We start from the raw sequence: 27,873 nt of genomic DNA, 5'->3' as shown, positions 1-27,873 counted from the left end.
TCATAGTAACAGAGGGGAGAATGGTGGCTACCAATGGCTAGAGGGTGGGGGAAATGGGGAGAGGTTGGTCAAAGTGTCTAGACATTCAGTTACAAGATGAATGTGTTCTGGAGACCTAATGCACAGCATGGTGACTACAGTTAATAATAAAGTATTGTATACTTGAAATTCGCTAAGAAAGAAGATCTTGAGTGTCCTCACCACACAAGGTAACTATGTGAGGTGATGATATGTTAATTAGCTTGGCTGTGGTAACTGTTTCACAACGTATACATATATCAAAACATCATGTCGTACACATATACTATTTTTATTTGCCAATCATATGTCGATAAAGGCAGAAAAATATTTGTATATATTCAAAAGTATGATATTACCTCATACATTGCTGGTTGGGAATGTAAAATGCTATAGTCACTTTGGAAAACAGGCAGCTCCTCAAACAGTTAAACACAGAGTTGCCATATGATCCAGCAATTCCACCTAGGTATATCCCCAAGAGGACTTAAAACACACGTTCACACACAAACTTGTACAGGAATGTTTGTAGCAGCAATATTCATAATAGCCAAAGAGCTGAAACAAGCCAAATGTTCATCAAATGATGAATGATAAATAAAATGTGGTATATCTACCCAAAGGAATATTATTCAGCAACAAAAGACATGAAGTACTGATAGATGCCACGTACGGGTGATCCCTGAAAACATTACGTTAAGTGAAAGAAGCCTGACACAAAAGGTCACGTATTGTATTATTCCATTCCATGAAATGTCTATAGAGACAGAAAACAGATTAGCGGTTGCCAGGAGCTGAAGAGGATGGGAAATGACTGCTGAGGGGGGCATGGGGAGAGTTCCTTTCGGGATGCTGAAATGTTCTAAAATTAGATTATGGTGATGGTTGAACGGCTCTGCAAATATACTAAAAACCACTGAATTACACTTAAATGGGTAAACTTTATGGTATGTGAATTGTATCTCAATTGAGTTGTTAAACAAAAAAAAGAAACCCTCTGATAGAAGTCTCTGGGTAATTTGAAATTCTCTACTCATTCATTTTTTTCATCAGTTTATACATCTGCTTTCTTTCAACATATAATTTCAAAATTCTATTTAGTTACCAATCATTCTCAATTTCCCTAATACGGGGAAAATGTGCAGCCACCGAAAAGAAGTACTCACAATATTTAGGGGAAAACTTGGTCTAACTGTTCAGTGGCAAATTATGTTTTCTTCCTTCCAAGAAGCATATTAGTGGTAAAGCTTAATTTAAATTGTGTCTTTAGATACAATGAAGAGCAAAACGTAATTCTTATAAAATTTCCAAGTTAGAATTAAAGTGTCTTAATTGAAAATATCTTATGGCACATTGCTTAAACATTATTTGTCCATGGTTTGAGATGATCTTGTCAACCTCTGTATTTCTGTTTTGCTGCTGTTTAATACATTCCTAAGTATTTTACAATTATTAAAAATGCTTTACGGAATGACTAGATAGACATACAGTTTGTTGGGGCATTTTTTTTTTGGTGAGGAAGATTGGCCCTGAGCTAACATCTGTGGCGATCTTCCTCTATTTAGTATGTGGGACCCTGCCACAGCGTGGTTTGACAAGCAGTGTGTAGGTCCACAGCCAGATTCGAACCCACGAACCCTGGGATGCTGAAGTAGAGCACACAAACTTAACCACTATGCCACCAGGCCAGCCCCGACATGCAGTTTTAAATGTGTTCTATCTCTTTCTATGAGACCTCTAGTAAATCCTCAGTCGTCTCCAATCAAAATGACTTGCCTACTGAACTAGAATATGATCTAAGGAAATTACAAATCAACTAAGCTCAATTCCCTGGACTGGGTCACAGTCATTATACCACGAGTCCACTTGACACTCTGTAAGAAAGATCTCTCCTTATTTTGATCATCTTGTTTTAGCAGTTTTTCCTTATCATAAAAGTAATATGTACCTAGAAAACAAAGCAAAGCATACAAACAAAATTAAGCCTACTCAATCACATTACTCAACAAGAATCCGCAAGAATCACTGTTAACATTTTGATGGATTTCCTTCTGAACTTTTTTCTACACACACCTGATTTTTTACAAATATTAGACTATAAGCAACATTGTATTCTGCTTTTTACTTAAAGTGAGCATTTCTCCATGTCACCAAATATTCAAAATCGTGATTACAGCACTTATGTTTAATATCTTGGATATTTATAGTCTAATTCCTACCACCTTACTTAATGCTTTAGGCAGCTTTGCTCTCTGTATTTTGCTACATGACCTACCATGTGCATTTATCCTCTCCAGCCTTTTAGGTTAATAATCCTCTCCTGGAACGTCCTATTACCTGATCTACCTGGTTCAACTTGAAACCTTGAAACCCAGCATATCTGCATTATAGTGCAAGGATAGCACCAATGCTTTTCACACCCAAAGAATCCTTCCTCCACGTTTGTGAGTTCAGCAGCTCTGTCCATCTCAGTGGGAACTCGACGAGCTGTTTGTGAGTATGCTGTGTTGTCTGTCTGCTGTTTTGTGTAACTGCTATCAGAAGTTCTAACTGCCTTTGCCATTACAGAGATCTTACATCCCTGAACAATGTCTGTTGGCTCCTTCCTGACAATCACGTCGCCGTCATGTTTGGCAGCAGTCAGTCATGGAGGTTGATAAGTGCCAAACTTGAGATACTATGACATATATAAGAATGTGAAATAACGAAGTCCTGCCACCAGAGCTTTCACTGTGAAATTGAGTCAAACTATATCTCCAGAAAAAGATAAGAGCCGAAAGGCACAATTTGCTAAATACAGTTTTAAATTTTTATGTTTAAACTACACAAGTAACCTGTTTGTATAAAAAATTTTTTATTGAGATATAATTGACATATTTGTTTCAGGCATACAACAGAATGATTTGATATTTAGTATATACAGTAGTCCCTCCTTATCCGCAGTTTCGCTTTCTGCAGTTTCAGTTACCCATGGTCAACTATGGTCTGAAAATATTAAATGGAAAATTCCAGAAACAAACAATTCATAAGTTTTAAATTGCACGCCATTCTGAGTAGCGTGACGAAATCTTGTGCCACCCGCTCAGTGCTACCTAGGACATGACTCATCCCTTTGTCCAGAGGGTCCACGCTGTACACACCACCCACCCATTAGTCACTTAGTAGCCCTCTGGGCTATCAATCAGATTGACTGTCATGATATGTCAGTGCTTGTGTTCAAGTAACCCTTATTTTACTTAATAATGGCCCCAAAGTGCAAGAGCAGTAATGTTGGCAATTTGGATACGCTGAAGGGAAGCCGTAAAGTGCTTCCTTTAAGTGAAAAGGTGAAAGTTCTCGATTTAATACAAAAAGGAAAGAAATCGTATCCTGAGGTTGCTCAGATCTACAGTAACTTTTATTACAAAATATTGTTATAATTGCTCTATTTTATTACTAGTTATTGTTGTTAATCTCTTACTGTTCCTAATTTATAAATTAAACTTTACCATATGTTTGTAAATGTAGGAAAATTCATAGTCTACATAGGGTTCAGTACTATCCGCAGTTTCAGGCATCCACGGGGGGACTTGCAATGCACCCCCGGCGGGTAAGGGGGCATGGGGACTACCGTATTGTGAAGTGCTCACCCAGTAAGTCTAGTCAACATCCATCACCAACACAGTTACAAATTTTTTTCTTGTGATGAGAACTTTTAAGATCTACTCTTTTAGCAACGTTCAAATATACAGTGTAGTATTATTAAAAAAATATTTTTGAAGAGTACAGCAATGTATAATGTTAAATGGAAAAGTTACTTAGCTCTACAATCATGCTCTTCAGGAGTAACCACTCTAAAGAATTTGGCATTTTTTAGACCTTTTCCTTGCTCTTGCCCATACAAACTACAAATACTTCTGACTCAGAAATTATATCATAAGTAAATCCGAAGAGAATCTATGCTTTAAGGCTTTTAAAAAAAACCCAATTGCAAAAATAATCCCTGCTCATTGTAAAAATTTCAAACAGCACAGAGCCACGTGCAGTACCAAGGCCCCTCCACTTTTAATAGTCTGATGGTATCAATTCCCAACATTTTCCCTATGTATGCCCAAGCAGTTACTTACATACATATTAGTAACCGTTACACTGAAAGAGCAGGACACACAAAACCCAAGTAGTAGAAGATACCTTCCACTGCCAGTTCATATCTCCCCTGTGGGGTGATCCTGCTCCCTGGATAAAATTTAGGGCAGATTCCATGACTTTACTGGTCACAGTTACATAATAAAAATCCTCTAGTCATTTCTAGTCACAAAAACGATCGATTGGGAATATCTCAATACAGTTCCTTTGATGTGGGTAATGTCTCCCCGAAAACAGCCTCTTACACTCTCTCCCCATCTCCCACTTTCTGCTTCTGATTTTACAGCCCAGTCTCTTTCTGCTGAGGTACCCCTGCCTGGCAGGAAGGCCTGCAGCAGAGTGCCCTGACCAGCTCCCTCCTGACATGCTGGTCCATAGACGCATATACCTCTTTAATGCAACAACCCCCAGAAATTTATCCTACAAGTATATTCATGCATGTGAGTAGCAAAAGACAAGGAGAGGCTCATCAAAAGCTGACTGATTTAATATGTCACGGTATTATGATGAACCATCTGAAATTGCCCATATTTGATCTTTTCTGCCTCTAGAAACTGCAATTTCAGATGGTTCAATCTAATAGCTCTACACATAAAATATAGTTATATGTACTGACAGTTAAATAAATACATATATGTTACAGGCCGTACTGTGTCTCCCCAAAATTCATATGCTGAAGTCCTAACCCACAACACTTTGGAGTGTGACTGTATTTGAAGATCGGGCCTTTAAGGAGGTAATTAAGTTAAAGTGGGGTCATTAGGATGGGGCCTAATCCAGTAGGACTCGTGTCCTTATAAGAAAAGGAGATCAGAACACAGACCACACAGACATAGGGACGACCAGGTGGGGACAGAGCAAGGCAGCAGCCATCTACAAGCTGGGGAGAGGCCTCAGAAGAAACCAAACCTGCTGACTCCTTGATCTTGGAGTTCTAGCCTCCAGAACTGTGAGAAAATTAATTTTTCTTGTTTAAGCCACTCAATGTGTGGTATTTGTTGTGGCAGCCCTAGCAAACTAGTATTTTATATATATATAAATAAATAATATGTAATATGCTAGTTATAAATATATATATATAAATTTTTTAAGTTACCAACTTACATCTAATACCCATCCTTTGGGATGGAGAGAAGAATATATATGTGTATGTTAATAAACGCACAAAATTTCTCAGGATTGCCTCGAGGAGGGGAAATGAGGGACAGGGTACAAGGAAGACTTACTGTACATCTTCATATACAATTTTAATTTTTTGCCACATGCATGTATTTTCTTTTCCAAAATATGAATTTTTCAGTCTTTGCAATAAATGCATTTAAGACTATACTATTTCTTCAAGATACAACTTTGTCCACAGCCCAGATTTTGAAATGTAACATTTTTAAGTCATTAATTTCTAAATAGTATGTAGTTTCAATTAAAATTTTAAATTATTTTAAAAATACTATACTGAAAAACGAAAAATTAAATATTAATCACATCCTTTTTTGAGGAGGAAAATTAAAGTCCCCCACTATCACCTATTCAATTCCATCCTATTCAATTCCCAGTTGGGAATCAATGTGACATGAACTTTCTTGATCTTTCTACATATATAAATCTTTCTACATATATGCACATATCTTTTTTACATAAAAATTAAATCATGCTATATTTGTCGCTCCAAAAGATGCTTTATTTTTACTTAGAAATATATTATGGACATCTTTCCAGGTAAGTACATATCAATTTACCTTATTCTTTTTACTACTTGCATACCATTACATTGCACGGATAAGCCATAATTTATTTAGCTGTTCCCCATTCAAGAAAACCCCTCTCTTCCCTCTCCCTTTTCATTTATTTATTTATTTGTTATTAAAAACAATGTCAAAAAAAGGGCTGCAATCAACATATTACAAATTTTTATCAGTCCAAAAGGCAACAAAAGATAGCTCACTACTACTTATCTTGCATCTCCTTGATGACTAGTGAGGCTGAATACCCTTTGATATGTTATGAATCATATATATTTCTTTTTCGGTGATTTGCTTATTTTTACTATCTTGACTTTTTCTTCCTTGTACTTTCAACTTTTACATCCTCTTCAACCTGAGTTGAAGTAAAAAGCTTTCCAAATAGTTATATATCTTTTGGTTCCCCTTTTGTTAACTCGTGGGTGTGAATTGTTTCCTTGCCTTATGATTGGCAATAAAAAATATCTAATTTTTAGAATTTGAGATTCTATTTGTAGCCTTCTTACATGATATATTTTTGTTAAGTGTTATATGAGTATATGAAAAGAGTACGTATTATTGATTCTTCAGGTACAAAGTTTTATTAATTTCCCTCCCCCCAAAGCCTCCCAGTACATAGCTGTAAATTCTAGTTGGAAGTCGTCCTAGCTCTTCTATGTGAGCCACCACCACAGCATGGCAACTGACAGACGGGTGGTGCAGTTCCGGAACAGGAAACGAACCTGGGCCGTTGAAGTGGTGAGAACACCAAAATTAACCACTAGGCCATCAGGGCTGGCCCTAAATATTTTAAAAATTAAATGTTTGTTGTCTGGAATTAAACTTTGATAACCAATTACTATGCATTTTCTTCCATTCAACATTTGCCTGGAGTGTGTTTGTGTGTACTTTACTTTTAACTTTTGTGCATTATTTTGTTTTATATTTGCTTGAAATAACACAAATCTGGAGACTTGTTTCTATACAATCTAAGAGCCTTTTGTAAAGATGAGAATTCATTCCAGTCACATGTATTGTAGCTATTGTTACATTTGGTCTTATTCTGTTCTCTCTCTCTTCCCTCCCCCATTAAGTTTTTACTTTTCCTTGATTGATTTTTTGTTTCTCTTTATTTTCCTCAAGGTCTTTTTTCCTCTTATATCTATTCTATTCACGAATATCTTTAACAATGCTAAGAAACATCCTGTAGTGGACATTTGTTAGATATTTTTTCCTCTCCACTTCATGGAGGTCCCATTTTCACTCAGATGTGTGCCCCTCCCAACCCAGGCCTTGCGCTTCTGATTTTTCTGGCTACAGTGACTGGTTTCAGGTTGGCCCATTTATAGCAAAGCTCAGCCTTTTCTTTGATGGTATGAGTAGCTATGCTCGTTCTCTTCTCAATTTAAGGAGAAAGCATGTCATTCCAAATACTGAACTTGGAAAAGAAGGAAGCCAGTCTGAGAATGAAATTCACACAAAGAAAAGCAAAGCTGAGAAGACAAAGTTGAGAGAAAAGGAATCACATATCAATAGCCTAAAATGTACTAAAATTAAAATTTAAATACATTTTTCTTCCTACTAAAAACAGTATCTATGGTCTCCTCCTCTAGCACTACAAGTGGTTTTTTGGGGGGTTTTTTGCTGAGTAAGACTCGCTCTAAGCTAACATCTGTTGCCAATCTTCCTCTTTTTTGGCTTGAGGAAGATTAGCCTTGAGCTAACATCTGTGCCAATCTTCCTCTATTTTATATGTGGGGCACCACCACAGCATAGCTGGTGCGTAGAGGAGGTCTGCACCCAGGATCTGAACCCCCAAACCTGGGCTGCCGAAGTGGAGCATGCAGAACTTTAACCACTCCACCACCAGGCCGGGCCCTGCAAGTATTTTAACATGCTCTATTTCTTACCCACCAACTGCCCATCACCCACCTCTGCCACAGACTTACTGAAATTGTGTAGAGTCTTAGTTCTAGAGTGTTCTCCTCCTAGATCTATATTCCACGTCCAACAGCTCATAATTTTCTTCTGTGTCCTTTTTGTACCATTTTGAAAGCACTCCTTGGTCTGATGTACGAGTTCATTAATTTAGCCATGTATTACAACCATGCTGCTATTCAGCTTGCTACTGAAGTTTTTATTTCAGAACATACACTTTCAATTTCCAAAAACTGGCTTGTTCTTATTTCTTTTTCACAGCACCCCATTGCTATTTTATGGAAATTATCTTCTCTCAAATCTCTGAGGATATTTTTGAACAAAAAATATTATTTTTTGTCTATCACATTCAATTTCTTTTCTCAAAGATCGCTTCCTCTGTTTGTTCAGCTTGGTGTCCCTCTTTCTCCCTGTTGATTTTCCTTAAATACTTAGTGAGTCTTGGTTAACTGAATTGGCAGCTAAAGTTGGTTTCCCCAGCACAGGTTCTTGACTCTGAATGCACTGTAGAAATCACCTTTTTTTCAAAACAACTCCTTAGGTGATTTTAATGTTGATCAACCACTAAGAACCACTGCTTTACCATTTGTGAAAATCACTCTTCTCCCTGCCGTGAATGTGCACGCTGATTACGAGTCCTGGCTATCAAGAGTATGGCACATGGGTGGTGGCAAGCAGCTAGATGGACACCTTCTGAAGGAAAGAAGAGCTCCACATTCACAGTGGTAACTAGAAGGTCTCTGATTCTCTGAGGTAGAACCCTGATTCTCTCTCTGGCCCTAAAGCCCACACTGGAGATACCCCCAAATATGTTCTAGCATCTAACCTGTGAGTGAACACTGTCATTAGCTATTCTAATTGATCTTGGTACAGCTTAGCTTTTGACCACTGCTATGATCTGAATGTTTGCGTCCCCCCGCAAATTCCTGTGTTGAAATCCTAACCCTCAAGGTGATGGTAGGGATGGTATGGCGAGGTGGGGCCTTTGGGGGGTGATTAGGATATGAGGGCAGAACCCTCATGAATGGAATTAGTGCCCTTATAAAAGAGGGCCCAGAGAGCGTGCTTACCCCTTCCACCACGTGAGGATACAGCAAGAAGGCAGCAGTCTGCAACCCAGAAGAAGGCCTTCAGCAGAATCCAACTATGCTGGCACCCTGATTTGGACTCCAGCCTCCAGAATGTAAGAAACAAATTTCTGTTGTTTATAAGCCACCTAGTCTATGCATTTTTGTTACAGCCACCCAAATGGACTATGAAAACCAACCTCAACCGCCTTCTACTTTTCGAAGTCTCTGAGCTTTACGGTTTGTGTGAAAGCCAGAATTGCGTTGGGAAAACTCACTTTCCTAGTATCTCCCCTTTAAGCCTGTGTTAGGTTGCAGAGTTCTCCACACTCTAAGGTTTTTCCATCAATCTGATCCCAAATGCTTTGCATTTTTCATAAATTACTTCAAATTTTTGATCTTTAGATGACACCCTTCCCAGTTTTTCAACACTAATAAAGATGTATCCGTATTTTTCTATTTTCTTATTCTTTTTATGTGTTACTTACCTAGATTCTTCCATTATACAAAAACAAGCTTATATTGAACTACTCAGATCATACTGAAGGATGTACCTGGTAAAAGGAGTCTTCCCCACCAATTTCCTCCTCAAATCTCCTGTTAACACTACTCAAGTAATTACTGCTCTCTTACTCTTTTTCCCTTTCCATACTGTATTCTTTGAAAGTGAGTACTAAGTCCACATTCAAGGAGAGGGAAATTCATCTCTATCTCTTCCAGAAGGGAGCATCTAAATATATTTTTTACAATTCTTCTGACAAAGGAGATTTGTCTCGTCTCCCCCATTTACTTAATCATTTATTTGTATCAGTATGGACTCGAGGGTGTTTATGTTATTCTTCGGGTCAAAATGTAATGCTATAGTTATTTTATTGTTCAAATCGTTGAAGCTTTGCCCATTGGGCATTCTTTCAGGTTGGCTCCCGTGTCCTTCTCACATGCCCCCACCTCCCTCCCACCCCCATTTTTAGGACTTCCTTACTTTTGGGCACTATAAGATGCTCCAGGCTCATCTTGTGATATATACCTTGTTATTGGTTCTGTTTCTCTGGGGAACCCTGGCTAATTAGTGTGTAATCAGTAAGTATGCTGATGAAGGAATGAATGGCTGGGGTAGGGTGCAGGAACTTTTTAAGTTAAAGCCCCTAAAGTGATTCTGAGGCACAGTCACTGTAATCACCAGTACAGATCCTCTCAAGCCCCCACATATCTTTCACCCACATTAATGAATGAATGGTATAGTGGAATGGGACCAGTCTTTGATATCAGACCCAGGATCAAACCTCAAAGCTGACATTTACTAGCTATTTGGTTTTAAAATAAGTATTCCTTGAAGTCTGGGCAACTCCTCACTTAAAACTGGGAGATTATTACCAACCCCTCAGAGGACTGTTACGAGTTTACATGACAATACATTTAATGGATCAAGCAAATGTCTGGTACACAACAAGAGCTCAGACATATTAGTTGCCTTTCTTCCATTTCCCCCCTAATTCACTGGGAACAGGGAGGCTATCTGGCATGAATTCTTTAATGGATCCTACATTTATCATAAAAGACCCCTGCCTATACATCCATCCTTTCAGCCCGCCAGAAGATCCTAAGGCTAACTGTGCTGTCTGAGGAGAGACCCTCTATACCTGATTCTTCCCTCTGTAGCGCTTCATTTCCTCATAAGCATTTCTGTTTTGCTTCCAAAACACAAAGAGTTCCTCACATTAAACAAGAATTTACTGTCTTTTCCATCTCTCATTCCGTTTCTCTCCTACTATTTCTGTGACACTTCTCGCCTTTCCTTCACTGGCCAATCCCTCCTAAACCCGAGGCAGAACGCCTTCTGACGGCTCCCGCCAACCGAAACTGCTTTCGTGGAGGTCAGGGACTATTTTTCACCAAATCAGGGGTCTTTTTTTCTGTCTTCCTTCTCCTCTCTGCAGGATTTGAGATGCTGCTCTCTTTTTCTTGAAATTCTCCTCCCAGATTGTCTTCCTCTTCTCCAATTACGCACCCTCTTTCTCTAACATGAATCCTGGTCTCTCTCATGCTGACTTTCAAGGCTCAATCCTTCTATTTGCTTTCTCCCTACAAAGTTTCAAATTGTTTCTGTGTAAAAGCCATTATGTTTTTATAATAAAGCTACCTTTCAACACTGATCTTGCTCCAAATCTTTAGTTAGGCAAAGCTCTCTTCAGAACATTTCATTTCAAAACCAATTAACATGTTTGTGCAACATGTTAAATGGCCTTGCCTCTTAAGAGACCTCCTTCCAATTTCTCCATTTTATCAAACTTTAACCTGGCTCTAAAACCCAAAATAATCTTCAAATCTTCTCACCAAATCCTATCGATTCTTTTCACAATGTTCATGGCCTCCTGTTTGTTACCACCACCTTAGATTAGGCCTCATTTTACACATCTGGCTGTTAATAGTCTTTTTTGCTCCCAGTCTTTTCCCTATTCTTCCATGGTTTTAGATTCCAATGTCTCAGTAATCTGACCAGTTCACTGTATTCCATCATGTGCCTCTCCTGCTCCCGAATCTACAGGACTATTTTCCAACATCTACTGCATCGAATACAAACTCCTGCTTCCCAGCTTTCATGACCCTAACACTACCTTCTTCAGTGGCAGTCTCCCTCATCCACTTCCACCTCGTACATCACACACAGGAGCAGGGTCATAGCTAACCACGTCACCTACTATTCCCTGCTCTCCAATTCAGACAGGTTCTGCCCTGAGCTGCCTATTAGCCAGTTCATTTTCTTGCTAAATCTGTGCTGTTTTCCCACTGAAATGACCTTTCCACTTTGCTCAGCTTATCCAAATCCTATTAATTTTCAAGTCTAGTGCAAGTTTGTCTTCCTCTCTAAAGTGTTCCCCCAGGGGCCAGCCTCATGGCCTAGTGGTTAAGTTCAGTGCACTCTGCTTCAGCAGCCTGGGTTTGTGGGTTTGGATCCCAGGCACAGACCTACACCACTCATCAGCAGCCATGCTGAGGTAGCAACTCACATACGAAATAGAGGAAGATTGGCACAGATGCTAGCTCAGGGCAATTCTTCCTCAGGCAAAAAGAGGTAGATTGGCAACAGATGTTAGATCAAGGTGAATCTTCCTCAGCAAAAAAATAAAAAATGAAAAAAATAAATAAAACCTTCCCTAATATTTCCAGCTAACCCTAAGGCCTCTACCTTTGTTCTGGACTCTATCATTTCCACTTCTTAATAATCCTGTTACAAAATATATCTTTTCTCTCAGATATTATTAATCTTTCCTTCCCTATTAGTGTTTTTCTATTAAGATATATCCTTATTCATTTTTTTCCATTTAAAAAGTAAAAATGATTTTTTTTCTGATCTTGCCACAGCTTCTAGGTGTACCCATGCTTTCTCCCTCCCAACCAACTCCTTGAACAAGCAGTTTATACAAGAAAGAAGGAAGGAAGGAAGGAAGGAAAGAAAAGAAATTATAGTAGCTAAGGGGAGAATGCTTTTGCCAGGGGACCCAATAATGGCTTCCTTAATTGGGAGGTAATGCTGTCTGGGGCTCCTCATGTAGCCAGGCAATAGACAAAAGGGAAGTTACAAGGAGCATTGGTGGGAATTGGGGGAATCCTGAGATACCTCTTTGTACTAACACTAGCTGTGAAGTTACCAAATAGACTACTGCCACCTTACACAAGATCAGCAAGATTGGCAGGGGTTCAGACCATCTGGAATAAAAGTTTGCAAACCACATGTGTCTGACTCCAAAGTCCATGCTCTTTAACATACTACTTTCTACTGATATCAATCTACTTGCAGTTCCTTAATCAAGAAACGCCCTTTCTCATTTCCATGCTCTGTACCAGTTACTTTGTCTGGAATGCTAATACCAACTTCCCAACTGGGAACTCCTAATTACCCCCTTTGAAACTTTCTCTGATCCCTAGAGGTTAGTGTCCACAACCCTGACATGACACTCCACAATATCCTTACATAAAATACATTCTACATGCTTACTGGTTTTTCCCACCTAGACTGCAAGCTTCTAAATGGCAGACACCACATCTTTCATATTTGTATCCCCAACAATTAGTATTCAGTAAGAGAGTAATAAATGTCCATTGAAAGAATATCTGGTCCTTTCAAATTTTCCTTGGTATGAACAACTGCATCACAGATTTTGAATACTTATTTCTTTAAATTAGCATCTAATGAATACTGTATTCAGCCCCTTAATTAATTGACCTGGTGTTTCCCAATCTCTCTAATAAGTCTACAAACTTCTTAAGAGCTGAGTCCACATCAGTTATTACTTCTGTATTCTCTCTAGCACCTAAGAGTGTTGGGCACGTGGTAAGTACTCAATAAATACTTGATGAACTGAATTAAAAACACAGTATTAGCACATTAATAGGAGCAACTTATCATGCCCTACTGATCTAATTAAAAGATCTGGCCTTCTGAAGTAGTGCAATTGTACCCATATGGAAAATTTAATGAGAAAAAGAAAAATTATCCAATTGGACAGTTAACAGCTTTTCTCTTACTGAGAGTTCCACAAATATTTTATGGATAACAAGAGTCAACCTCTAGAGCTCAGAGTAAAAGACTCAAGGTAATATCCCTGTGCATATTGGAAGGAAGATTACGGGTTTAAGGGGCCTGTCACAACCATCATTACTTAAATTCTACTAAGCCTTAACAAACGCATAATAGGAGTACAAGACATAAGAATATTTAATAGCAAAATCAATTAACGCCAAGTCAGCCTATGCTACAGATGTATACGGTTATCTTTGCATAATATATAACACAACAGTCATTTACTTGTTCAACAAACATTTATTAAGTGCCTACTAATGACAAGTGCTATGTTAGGTCCCAGTAATAAAAAGATGAAGAGAACACAGTTCCTATGTTGCTGGGGCTCTAGCTCTGCCATGTGGCAATGGTACTCAAGAATACAACATGAGCCGTACTTCCTGGAGTTGCTCAACATGGACGCTTTGCAGGGAGGAGTCTGGTGGAGAAGGCAGACAAACACATAGTGCAATATGATTAACGTTAACACATAACTAAGTACAAGCTGTTATGGGGCCACAGAGGAGAACATAATCAACCTACTGAAGAAATCAGGAAAAGATACGGAAGGAACTGACATCCGTACATGAATTCAATGAGAGTTAAGGTATGAGGAAGCTACCAAGACAGAAACATCTGGGATGGAATCAAACCTGAAACTATGGTGCAAGAAGAGTCGAGAGGGCTTCAAAGCAAACGAGTACAACTCAAAGCAAACCACTGTAGAAGAGCCAAACAATAAGATACTCCTTGCCATTAAGTTTGAGAATAATGAAATACATATACAAGAGAAGTTAAACCACCACATGGTATAAGCATAAAGGGAGTCTTTCAAACAATATGTGGTGTAGAAGTTCAAAGGGAGCCAATCACTAAGAGAGCTGTCAGGAAAACCTCCATAAAAGCAGAGTTAGAACTATTGTTGGGGGGTAGGGGGGGGGGGGTGAGGGGGCGTCCATCTGGTGAGAAAGATCAACATCATTCACAAAAGCAAGGATCTGAACTGCTTATCTGCGGCACCATGACGAGGTCCAGAGGTTCATGGTGGGAAGCAGTGGGGAAAAAGCTGGACATGTGAGTGAAGGCCTAATTTAGAAGAGCCTGGAACACAAGCCTAGCAGACTGGACATTGTTCTTGACTCTTAGTAGTTCTCAGTCCTGACTGCTGAATGGAAACATCTGGGGAGCTTTAAAAACTATACCTATGCCTGAGGCTCACCCCATAGCAAAAGTAAGAGAATCTCTGTGGGGAGTGGCCTGGGATTAAAATATCAAAGCACACACGGTGATTCCACTGAGCAGTCCGGACTGAGGACCACTGGGCTAGATGACAGGAAGGTGAGACATGACAGACATAGTTAAGACCCAGGCTTGATTTCCGTCCCTGTTTATAAGCAACAATTTTGAGCTGATTATCTGTGGAAGCTTATCTTCTAACCTGAGTTAAACATTCTCAGTTTTCTTAGAGTTTCTTTTCCCTTGTTGACAATGCTAAGCTCTGAAAATAACCCACCAATTTCTCCTACATGACTGGTTCACTGCACAGTCTGCAACTGTAGAATTTTATTTCCATGACATCCCACAGACAACTTAGAAAATAATTATTGCAACTTTATGCTGCCCTTAGATCTCTGCAACGAAATGCTTTATATTAAAGAATGTTCTAGGCTGCATGCATGTCTGGATTTTACAGAACTTCTCTTTTTTTTTTTTTTTTTTAAAGGAATATGACTTTCTTTTTTTTTTTTTTTTTTTTTTTTTTAAAGATTTTATTTTTTCCTTTTTCTCCCCAAAGCCCCCCGGTACATAGTTGTGTATTCTTCGTTGTGGGTTCCTCTAGTTGTGGCATGTGGGACGCTGCCACAGCGTGGTCTGACGAGCAGTGCCATGTCCGCGCCCAGGATTCGAACCGACGAAACACTGGGCCGCCTGCAGCGGAGCGCGCGAACTTAACCACTCGGCCACGGGGCCAGCCCCTACAGAACTTCTCTTTTAAATACAGAGAGAATGTAATACCTATGCACACAAAAGTCATATCACTTAGACTAGAGCAAAATGTGAGATTAAGTACTCATTCTTGCAGTACCTGGAGACATTAGTCTGTTCCTGGTTTCAGAAGTGCAATGATTACAAAGTAATTTGCTTATTTTGTAACAAATACTTTCAAAGTACTTCATAAATAAAGGGAAACAACAAATGTATCCCATACAGCAACTCTGTACTACATTAAACAAGCGTCCAGTGTGGGAGGAAAATGTGATCAAGGTGATTATGTATTATGACAGCATGTCGACCCTTCCAAAAAGCAGGTTGGTTTGCTTGCTTGCTTGTTTTTTAAGTAAAAGCAAAGGTACAAATATGCTTCAGCATCCATGTTACTCACAGAAGGGATTATTCAAGAAATCTGTACTTTGTTTATAGGTAAGGAAGGGTCTTCTTTCTGTAAACTTAAGTTAACCACAACTGTCTTGTTTTGTGTGGTGTTAGGTCACTATATCTACTTAATGGTAAAAATGGTATGAGAACGTGAGTTGGATGCCTACAGCTGAGACTCCACGCACATGTTCATGCAGTCTTATTTCCAGATAAAGTTAATAAACTCGAAGGACCATATCCCACTGTAACCGTAGGGGGGAGGGAGTGAGGAAGCGGGGACGGGGGCAGTGAGTATGGGAGAATCCAACAATCAAAATGCTAAACATGAACAAGAGTCCAGAGAGCTTTCCTCAGAAATCTGGAACTAGATTTCAAGAGTTGGCCGTTCGCTTGTACCGCTCCTATTCAGAAAAGAAAAGAAAGGCTTCTAAAAAGAAAACGCAAGGGTAACTCTCCGACACAGAGGTGAGAGTTAAAAAGCAAGTCACAGGATCCGAAGGAAATCCAGAGGGCAAGGAACGAAGAGGGGACGAAGGAGACAGGAAAAGGTGTCGACGGCGGGCAGAGGCCATCCGCTGGGACCCTGGCCGCCCAGCTCTTTATGCACCCAGGGCAGCGTGGACAGCCTCTCTGGCCCCGCGCGCATCTGGGGCCGGGCGCAGCGCGAGCCCCCACGGGCCTGGCACCAGGGGGCGCGGGGCGCCCGGGGTCGGAGAGAAAGGGCTGCACGCCCCGCCCGCGCCCGCGCCCCGCCGGGCTCCGCACGCAGGGGACCCCAGGAAGGAGGCACACTTTGCTGCCCTCGCCTCCCGGGGCAGGGAGGGGGTGGGTGGAGCGCAGCCCGGAGCCGCCCCCGGAGCCGCCCCCGCAGCCCCGGCCCCCCGCCCCGCTGTCAGCGGCCCCCTCCCGCAGTCACTCACCCGGGGGCTGCGCGGTCTCGGCCGCGGCGGCGGCGGCGGCGGCGACCCCCGCCTGGGTCATGATCCCAGGCGGGTACAGCAGGGGTGTCCGACCGCCCGGGCGAATCTCTCCGTCCGCGGCCGCCGCCTGCTCCTCTGGGGCTGGGGGAGTGCGGGCCCAGGCCCTCCTCTCCCCCCGCCCCCGCCGCCTCTTCTCGCGGCCACCGCCGCCGCTGCGAGCCCGAGCCCTCAAGGCCGGAGACCCGGCGGCAGCGCGGCCTCAACTTTCCCAGCCCCCCTCCCCCCGCCCCTCCCCGCCCCTCCCGCGGCCGCCGCTCGGCATGCGAACAGCCTACCCTGGGTGCGCCGCGCTCCCGCCCCTGCCACTCAGCCCACCAACCCGGCCCCGGGGAGGCTGCCGCGGTAGCCAATCAGAACCCGGGACGCTGTTACACTAGGCTGGAGGGCGGGAGGAGGTGGAGGGAAAACCGGAGAGTCAACGAGCCTCGGGCTGCCCAATGAGGAGGGCCGGGGGGCGGAGGTGTGCAAGTTGGGTTGAAGGAACAGGAAATATTCTTAAAGGTAGAGTGATGGGCAGGAAGGAAAGCCAGTAGGTGAATGGGAAAGAGGTGGGCCTGGTTCCTTAAAGGGGACGCCTTGAGAACCTAGAAAAGCAGGTTTTTAAGAAACTTCTTTGTATTCCGTTGTCTGTTCTGCTTTCCACGTCTTTCAGGTGGAGTTTGGAAGTGGGAAAACTAGAAAGGATGAGGGAACGGAAGGCTTTCAAGTATAATTAAAAAGCTCCTCTTAGCCTAGAAGGCAGGAAGGCGGGATGATGCCTCTGTAATAAGAGGTGGGGAAGAAGAGAATCCAGACGTCTCTCACTGCCCTTTCACTGGAAGATCGTTGCCGACCTGACGCTGCTCGAATTTGTAGACTGTGGTCATCTGTCATCCTTCATTTGCAACAAAGCACGGATTCCTTCGAACTGGCGATGACTGTGTTCCGAAATGTCCTGGGGTCCTCCCAGGTCGGGGAAAGAATATGTGGCATTGGGAGATGGGGTTTGGAATCTCAAGCCTGGGTGCCTAGAGAGCTGGGACATGTAGAGCCGCCGGTGATGGAATGGAGACCTGAGGGTTCCCTAACTCCGAAATGAGTGTGGAGTCCTGGAACCGTGGTCACGACTCCCTTTTCCTGGTTTCGCTTCATATTTCATAACCCTTCCCCTCCTGAAATAGGTGTCCTCCACCTACTGGTGGTGAAAGATTCCCAAACCCTTCCCCAACCGGGTTTGTAAATGTCCCAGATCTTAGATGTCCAAGGACTAGACCAGGTAACTTCCAGAAGGTGAACACAGGGCATGGCATAATGAGAATTACTTGAGCCCGTGTGCAGAGGAAGCTGACCTAGTATTGAGAAAAAGTGTCAAGTTAAACAGTAACTGCGTCTTGTGTTTGTACGGCAGTTTAAAAGCTATGATGAAACAAGGCCTTTAGTGTTGCTTATAAACTATGGTACCATAAACAGTCTGGAAATTTTCTTTAACTCTTGCATCTCAGCATATGAAGGTCTAATTAGCCTCTGAATGGACTTAGTGCACCCAAATCCAAGCTGCAGATGAGAAAGGATTCAGAGCCTAATAGGGATGCTACGTCCAGCTATAGGAAATAATTTCCATTGTGATCAGAATATAAGGTATTCTGGTTACAAAACTATTCTAGCTAATAAATATGTATAGGGTATGTATGATTTTCTAAACAACTACAATGCAGAGTCTAAAGTAAAATCAGAAAAGTTTTGATGGTTCAGAAAACAGAATATAGACCACCGTTAAAAATACCTTTCTGGCACAATTTAGAAGTGTAAATAAGAGAAATTTCTGTTTGATAAAAGATCTCAATGTTAGCTTTATAATTTAATCATCATTCCTGAAGAAGCCCAAATTGTAATCATGGATCTTTTTACTTGCTTTGCCCATTCAACATTGGTTTACTGCACTAAATATGAGAGGATGGCATCAAATAATCGAACCAGTCCAATTTCCGGGCTAGGTGGCCTGTGTTTACAGTGCCTGTACCGGTGATGAAATGTGGTGGCCAGGTGAAACTGGTCTCACGCGGCTCGAGTGAATCTTTCACCCACATCCTTAAGACTTCTCAATGGCTCTAAAAGACTTTTTGCGCGACTCCAGTTGCTTATCTCCAGTTCCGTTTCGTGACATCTGTTTTCCTACTCCTGGGGATGAATGACTAGGGGAGCCGGCCGCCTACAGCCTAAGCGAGGGGCGGCTCAGGGGGCGGCTCGAGACTCTGCCCCATCCGCTCTCTCCCAGCTCCTGGAGGCGAGGGCAGCGCAAAGTGTTCCTCCTTTCTGGGGTCCCCTGCGTGCGGAGCCTGGTAGGGTGCGGGCGCGGCACGCAGCCCTTTCTCCCTAACTCCGGCGCCCCGCCCCCTGGTGCCAGGCCGGTGGGGGCTCGCCCTGCGCCCGGCCCCAGATGCGCGCGCGGCCGGAGAGGCTGTCCACGCTTGCGGTTTCTTTTTAGAAACTTTCAGAAACGAGCGGCAGCGCTACAAGCGAATGGTCAACTTTTAAAATCTGCTTCTGTGTTTCCCAAAGACACTGCCCGATTGCTTTCCAAAGTGGTTATAATATTTCGCGTTTTCAACAGCGAAATATGCAGCGTCCAGATACTCCGCTTCATCTCCAACCGTTGATATTGTCAGTCTTTTAAATTCTAGCCCTTATAATGGGTGTGGTCTCTCGTGATTTGAATTTGCATTTCTCTAATTATTAGTGGTGTTGAGCGTATTTTCGTATGTTTATTGGCTGGTTACATATCTTCTTGGGTAAAGTGTTTGTTCGAATCTTTAGCCCATTTTAAAATCAGAATGCTTATCTTTGTGTGTTTTGGATAGAAGTTCTTTCTCAGATATACATTGTGCAAATATTTTCACCCAATCTATATCTTGAAAAAAAAAAACCAAAATAGCTTTATTGAGGTATGATTGACCTACAATAAGCTGAACATATTTAAATATACAACGTGATATTTTGACATATATATACATCTGTGAAACTGTCTCCACAATTAAAAATAAGCATATCCATCTTGCTCTCCAATTTCCTCATCCTCCTTATTAATTCCTTACTTTTGTCTCATCCTGTTCTCCAGACAACCACTAATCTGCTTTCTGTCACTACACATTCGTTTTCATTTTCTATAATTTTATATAAATGGAATCATTCAGTATATCCTCTTTTTTGTCTATCTTCTTTCATTCAGCATACTTTTTTTTGGAGATTCGTTCACGTTGTTGTGCATATCAATAATTCATTAGCTTTTGTTGCTAAGTAGTATTCCATTGTATGGATATATCATATATGTTCACTTTGGTGGACGGTTGGATTGTTTGCGGTTTTTGACTATTATAAATAAAGATGCTAGAATATTTGCATACAAATCTTTGTATGGACATTTGCTTTCATCTTCCTTGGTAATACTTGAGTAAATATCTAGTGAAATGACTCAGTCATGTGGTAAGTGCACTTTTTAAAAAACTGCCAAACTGTTTTCCAAAGTTGTTGTACCATTTTATATTCTCACCAGTAGAGTATGAGAATTTAAATTGTACCATATCCTTGTCAACACTTAATATGGTCAGTCTTTTAAAATTTTAGTCATTCCAATAGGAGTACAGTGGTATTTCATTGTGACTTTAATTTGTATTTCCCTAGTGACTAATGATACTGAGCATCTTTTCATGCTTATTAGCCATTTGTTATCTTTTGTGAAGTGCTGTTGCAATTTTTTGCCCATTTTTATTGGGTTGCTTTTATTGAGTTTCAAGAGTTCTTAAATATTCTGGATACATATTCTTTATCAGATATGTGATATGCAATGTATTCTCCCAGTTCCTGGGTTATCTTTTCATTCTCTTAACTATGCTTTCCAAATAGTAGTTCTTAATTTTAAGTCCAATTTATCAATTATTTCTTTAATGGATTGTGCTTATGATGTCACAGCTAAGAAATCTTTCACTAACACAAAGTCATACAGACTTTTCTCTTGTCTTTTCTTCTAGAAGTTTTATGTTTCATATTTAGATCCATGATGCATTTTAAATTAGTTGTTGTATATTGTGGAAGTATGGATCAAAGTTTATATCTTTGCATTGGGAAATCAATTTTTCCAGCACCAATTGTAAAGACCATCCTTCCTCCACTGGGTTGCCTTTGTACCTTGGACAAAACTCTATTGACCAGATACGTGTGGTGCATTGCTGGACTCTATGCTGTTCCATTGATCTGTTTGTCCATCCTGACACCAATACCACACTGTTTTGATCACTGCAGCTTTATAAGTCTTGAAGTCAAGTTGTGTAAGTCCTCCAATTTTCTTGTTCCTTTAAAAAATCTTTTAACTATTCTAGGTCCTTTGCATTTCCATATAGACTTAAGCTTGTCAAGTTAAAAAAAAATGCCTGCTAAAATTTTGACTGGGATCTATAATTCAATTTAGGGAGAAGTTACAACTTTTTTTTTTTTGAGGAAGATTAGCCCTGAGCTAACTGCTGCCAATCCTCCTGTTTTTGCTGAGGATGGCTGGCCCTGAGCTAACATCCATGCCCATCTTCCTCTACTGTAAATGTGGGACGCCTACCGCAGCATGGCTTGATAAGCAGTGCCATGTCCACATCCAGGATTTGAACTGGCAAAGTTACAACTTAATATTGAGTCTTTAGATTCATGAGTATGTTCTCTCTCTCCATTTATTTGGATCTTTAAAAGTTTTTCTCAGGAGTGTTTTAGAGCATTCTGTATATAGATCTTGCATATATTTTATTAAATTTATCCCTAAACATCTCATATTTTTATGCTATTGTAAATGTTATCTTTTAAATTTTAATTTGTAATTTTTGTAGCTGGAAATACAATTGACATTTGTATCCTGTGACCATGTTACACTCACTTATTAGTTCTAATAGCTTTTTTTAAGTTATCTTAGTGTCTTCTACTTCATATCATCTGCAAATAACGACCATTTTCTTTCTTTCTGTTCAAGCTTCATGATTGTTATTTATTTATTTATTTATTTTACTGGACAGGCTAGGGCTTCCACTGCGATACTATATAGAAGTGAGAAGAGTATATAGTGTACCTAGCGAGAGCAGTCACCTGTATATAGTGAGAGCAGTATATATATGTATATATCTCACCTGAATATAGTGAGAGCAGTCATCCTTGCCTTCTTCCCAATCTTAGACATAAAGCTTCCCGTTTTTCACTATTAAGCGTGATGGTAGCTGTAGGTTTTTAATAGATACCCTTTCCAAGCTAACTAAGTTCCTTTTTATTCTTTTGTTGTTGAAAGTTTTTATCATGAATGAGTGTTGAATTCTGTCAAATATTTTTTTCTGTACCTATTGAGATAATCACATATTTCTTTCAAATTTGTTGCTATGATGAATTACACAAATTGATTTTCAATTGTTAAATCAACCTTTTAATCCTGGGACTAATCCTATGTGACAATGAGATACCACTTTACTAAATTGCTGGATTTGATAAACTAATATTTTCTTAAGGATTTGCCTGTCTTCATGAGGAGCACTGATCTATAGTGTTCTTGTAATGTCTTTGTCTGGTTTTGGCATCAGTAAAATGCTGTTCTCATAAAATGAGTTAAGCAATATTCTTTCCTCTACTATTTTTTTTTTTTAAGATTGGCACCAGAGCTAACAACTGTTGCTAATCTTTCTTTTTTTTTCTGCTTTTTCTCCCCAAATCCCCCCAGTCCATAGTTGTATATTTTAGTTGTGGGTCCTTCTAGTTGTGCTACATGGCACACTGCCTCAGCGTGGCCTGACAAGCAGTGCCATGTCTGCACCCTGGATCAAAACCAGCGAAACCCTGGGTCGCCAAACCGGAGCACTTGAACAAAACCACTCGGCCACAGGGCTGGCCCCTCCTCTACTATCTTCTTAAAGAGTGTAGAATTGGTATTCTTTCTTTCTTAAATATTTGATAGAATTCACAAGAAAATCCATTTTGGCCTGGAATTTTCTTCGTGGGAAGAATTTTAACTATAAATCCAATTTCTTTCATATATATAAGGCTATTGAAGTTATCTATTCTTTTTTTTTTTTAATATTTGACCTTTTTTTGGTAGCACCTTTATTGACATAAAATTCACACACCATACAATTCACCCATTATGGCTGAATAATAGTCCATTGTATGGATGAAACATTTTGCTTATCCATTCATCAGTTAATGGACATTTGGGTTCCACCCACTCTTTGGCTACTGTGATTAACACTGCTATGAACATTCGTGTACAAGTTTCTGCATAGACGCGTTTTCATTTCTCTTGAGTATATACCTAGGCATGGAATTGCAGAGAGATATGGTGGCTCTATGTTTAACTTTTTGCAGAACTACTAGACTTTATTTCTTCTTTCTTCTTGAGTTACCTGAGTGATTTGTCTTTCAAAAAATTTGCCCATGTCATGTAGGTTGTTGAATTTATTTAATAAACTTGTTTGCAATATTTTTTTATTATCCTTTTATTGTCAGTAAGTCCTGCAGTGATGTCCTCTCTTTCATTACTGATGTTGGTAATTTGTGTCTTCTGTGGGAGGTGGGCATGGGAGAGGGGTTTGTTCAATCTGACTAGAGGAGAGGTTTATCAATTTTATTTTTTCAAAGTGGCTTTTGGTTTCATTTTTCTTTTGTTTTTGTTTTCAACTTTATAGATTTCTGCTCTTTATTATTTCCTTCCATCAGCTTACTTTGTTTCGCTCTTCTTTTTCTAGTTCCTCAAGGTGGAAGCTTAGATCCTTGAGTCAAGATCTTCTTTTCTCATATTTACATTTAATGCTATAAATTATCCTTTAAAAGCACTTCTTTAGTTTAATCCCACAGCTTTGATATAATTTTCATTCTCCTGTTAAAAATTTTTATAATGTCTCTTGCAATTTCCTCTTAGATGTGAGTTATTTAGAAGCATGTTGTTTAATTTCCAAATATTTGGGGGATTTTCCAGATAGTTCAGTTATCGATTTCTTGTTTAGTTCTGGTGTGGTTAAAGAACATGGCCTACATGGTATCAATCCTCTTAAATGTATTTGTGACTTATTTTATGGCCCAAGATATGGTCCATTTTGGTAAATAATCTTTCTGCACTTGAAAACAATGTGTATTCTGATGCTGTTGGGTGCCGGGCCGGTCCCTTGCAGTCCCTTTTTTAATACACAGATTTGTAATTTTGTTAAATCTGACCATATTTTTTAAAACTTTGTGATTTACTATAGTCTTTCCTGGAGGATATGCCTGTTAGAATTTTGTTAAGCTTCACGGTTTTGCAGACATTTTTATAGTAATTTAACACTCTTTACATCCAAAAATGTGGTATATCACTTTATCTGTTCCTTTAATTCACTCAGTAACTTCCAAAGGAACTTCTTATATACTCAAAGTCTACTAAATTACCCTCTCTCTTTTGGGATCAGTACGAGTGGGTTAGTTTCCTATTTTCTAGCTAGTGAGTACTGACAGAATGCTCCTGATACTTGGGTCTAGCTTTCGTTAAACTTAGTTGGTTCCGTATTGCTATGTTGCTGAGTATCTCGGATTTTTCAGTTCCAAAGTTTTATGATTGCCTCACTTTTTTTTTTCACTTTTAGCTGTAAAAAGACTATCAACAATAATTACTTTGTATTAAGAACCAAAGGTCAAGAATTGACTTAACTGTTTTTTCCAAAATTCTGTAAGATTTATTATGCCTCCCACTCCAACATAGTACCTCACGGCACTTGAAATAATGTAATGTTTGTTCCCTACCAGACTATTAAGGATCACCAGGGCAGGTCCAAGCCCATCTTTTTCACTGCTCTATTGTGACTGCTTGACACATTGTGGGTACACTCCTTGACCAATCTCGTGTAAGGCAGTGTACTAAGCCCTACAAGTTACAAGGACTGGCAATAATCCAGGAACCACGCTCTAAATTTGTCCCAGGTTACACATTATTAGTTGAATTTTGATTTGGAGCGAAGAGATACTATACAATTTTACGTAGGGAAAGCGGGTTTGGCGAGAGAAAGGGAGGCTAATAAGTATGGGGTAGTTGTAGCACTTAAAAATGCAGTAGTCATCACTGTTTCAGCCACAAGCAAGTTTTGGACAAGGTATAAGGAAACCTACATAGATAAGTGTAAGTAAAGGTCATATAGATTTACTCATATGTAAAATAAATGAATTGAACCAAGTCCCTAATACGTGGTCATTCCTAGTGTGAATCATCAAGGGAAGTTTGTGTTAGATCAGAAACCACAACAATGAAGACAAGACTGAGGGGAGGCAGAAGAGTTTTACTCTTTGGATTCCAGTGCAAAAGGTCAAGTTGTGTAGAAGGTCACTCCTAATCTGGCTTCTCGAGTATGATCTCCAGCCAGGACACCCGTTGAACTAGTCTGATTCTAAACTGCAGCGTCCTCAAGGCAGTTTAGAATGGGATAGGCTGTCTGAGAGCAGGAGGACGAGCAGAACCTCTGCAATGTAAGTTAAGCAGTTTCTGTTGCATAAATTCTGAACTTGTATCCCTTTGCACTCCCTTTCATACTTTTATTCTCAGCTCTTCTATGGGAATTAGGCTCGTTTATATGCAAACTAGTGTTGAGAAAGCAAGGCACTGTAGAGAATATTCCTCTCCACCAAGCTCATCCCAAAATTAAGATAAAGTGAAGATCATTGGAGGCTTATTTTAGTAAAAAGGCAGGCCTTTACTTAGACATGAATTCTACATAACCTAGAATTTTACTTCCCTTTAGAGAGGCCATGATTCTCATCTGCCTAGCTCACTGACAAAGCCCTAGAGTTTAGAATAGTAGGTATTCAATAAATTTGTAGAAACAATTTACAACTTTTACATCAGCAAGACAGGTAACTTTCTCAGATAGGAAGACGGTAAAGGGCAGACACGAAAATGCTTTGAGTGTATTATAATAAAGTTCTTATCTTACTGGACTTTACTGATATATATACTAATTACTTCAAGTTGTGTGTTCAAATTTCACCTGTATAAGTAGTTACACACGTGGTATCTGACAGTTTTATTGTACTTTAGTGTAGGAGATTGCTACTGACAAACAGGATTCAAGATTGTCCGTATCTTTGTAGAGAACTTTTGATATTGCCAATATAGTTTTTAAAAAGACAGACTAACTAGATGAGCTCCAGAAGTCTGGTCAAGGAAACAAAGAACAACCTTATAGTCAGATATCCTGTTAAAGCTACAGCCACTTAAACGTGATTTAATTTATACTATGTGGATCCTTTATAAATTCAGATGTCTTGAGGACAGTACATAGAGTAAAACTGGGATGAAATTCAGCTATGTGGAAGATTAGTTTCAGTAAATCAGGAATATTCAATTCAAAGTTCACAAACTCCAAATTATTCCCACCCAATAGGGTATTTTTCCAAATACTGGATTTAAACTTTCATCTCAAATTAATATGAAACAGCCACGATTCTTTGAGATCTAAATTCTAAATTGTTTTATGCTCCCAACTATTTCTGGAGCAGACTTTGATTCTAGATAAACAATTTTTACTGAAGAGACCAACTGTTTTAAATTTAGACAACTGAAAAGGTTGGGAATTTCTGCCCCAGTAACAGATTATTCTGACTTTACATTCCTCAATGTTCTATCCAGATAACTACATCTACATTTAAAAATCTGACTCAAGTCGTTTTTTCCATTTGGCTATGTTACTTGGCTGCATCATAAACTAAGACTAAATTCCTGTGGTACAGCCTTGTAAGGGAAATCCAAAAACGACCCTGTGCCTGTATGATTTATTCCCTGAAAAATTCTCATAGGCTCACCATTCCTACTCACTGCAGCACCCAACTTCTCAGGAATGTTCTAATCACCCAGCTGGAAAAGCACCAGTCTGGGAGGCAGATTAGTGTACACCCCATCCAGCTGAAACCCAACCATAAGAGCAGAACTTTTAGGCCCACTCTCTATTTCTTTTACATTCTGAAAAAGTGCAGGGCTTTCTAACCCTCATTTAGGAAACTCAGCCCTTCAGAGAGTAAGATAACAAAACCTTTCCAGCTACCCTGGCTTGGATGTCAACAAAGCCCAATATTTTCTCCAAGCATAATGTGGTAGCAAGGTCCACTGATCCCCACCTCCAGGTACTATGGCTGAAGTAATTGGTATGTCACTGACCAAGATAGGTTACACAAAAGTACGGTTTCTGCTCACTCTTAGATCACTTGCTCTGGGGGAAGTCAGATGTCAGTTATCACTCAGGCAGCCCTTTGAAGACACCAACATAGCAAGAAACTGAGTTCCTCCAACAACCAAGTGAGTGAGCCATCTTGGAAGCGGCTCCTTCAGCCTTAGTCCAGCCTTCAAGATGTCGCAGCTCTGGCTGAGAGTTTCACTGTAACATGATGAGACCTCAAGCCAGAACCACCCAGGTAAGCCACTCCTGGACCCTTGACTCAGAAACTACGGGCGACAATACATGTTTCTTGTTTTAAGCTGCTAAATTTTGGGATCATGTGCTACACAGTGATAACTAAGACACATCAGGCAAAGATCACCCATTGTTTTTTGAATGGAATAATTGTAATTATAACACTTTTGACTAAGAGATTAAGTATTGACTTAATTTTGTTAAAGACAAAAGTTTAAATTCATGTTTGAGATTCAGAAAAAAACTTAAAAGCAATTCCCAACTTACAGAACTACTAAATTCCCCCCTCACTGCTAACAAAAATAAAAAATTTTGATTATACGTTATCTGTAGTTAGTGCACACTAATAATTAGAGCACAGCCTAAAGTGTTAGGAGTTTTTAACAATTACATTCAAACTACAGCAGCAGTAGGACAGCTCTTTGGCTCTTATTTTTTTCTCATTGGGACTGAATTGCAGATACTGGGCAGTGTTTCTAGCAGGTTCCGAAAGGACTGAATTAGGAGGCCTTGATTACACTTGGCCTATTTTAATTAGCTTTAAGTTAGATTTTTAGAGAAAGTAAATAAAACAATATGGGCAACAGTAGACAATGACTACATCAGCTGCTGATCTCAGGATTCAACACAAGGCAGGGTTTTCTTTGACATTTATCAGACAACACAGATTAC

General features: G+C 40.0%; 1 protein-coding gene across 3 annotated transcripts in view; it reads right to left on the bottom strand.

The window, feature by feature from the left end:
- USF3 (upstream transcription factor family member 3) overlaps positions 1-17,012 on the bottom strand; it is a 46,579-nt gene extending 29,567 nt beyond the window's left edge. Inside the window, exon 1 of one of the 3 annotated variants that reach the window (XM_070243815.1) lies at positions 16,724-17,012. The gene's annotated coding sequence lies outside the window, so the exon portion shown is untranslated. The remainder of the gene's footprint in view (positions 1-16,723) is intronic. The other 2 variants (XM_023623746.2, XM_023623747.2) reach the window with 2 other exon arrangements.
- Positions 17,013-27,873: the final 10,861 nt, after the last annotated feature.

The sequence above is a fragment of the Equus caballus genome, chromosome 19 (genome assembly GCF_041296265.1).
Source record: "Equus caballus isolate H_3958 breed thoroughbred chromosome 19, TB-T2T, whole genome shotgun sequence".
NCBI classification, from domain to species: Eukaryota; Metazoa; Chordata; class Mammalia; order Perissodactyla; family Equidae; genus Equus; species Equus caballus.
The sequence above is the reverse complement of the archived record's forward strand: the minus strand, read 5'-3'. Positions and strand labels throughout refer to the sequence as shown.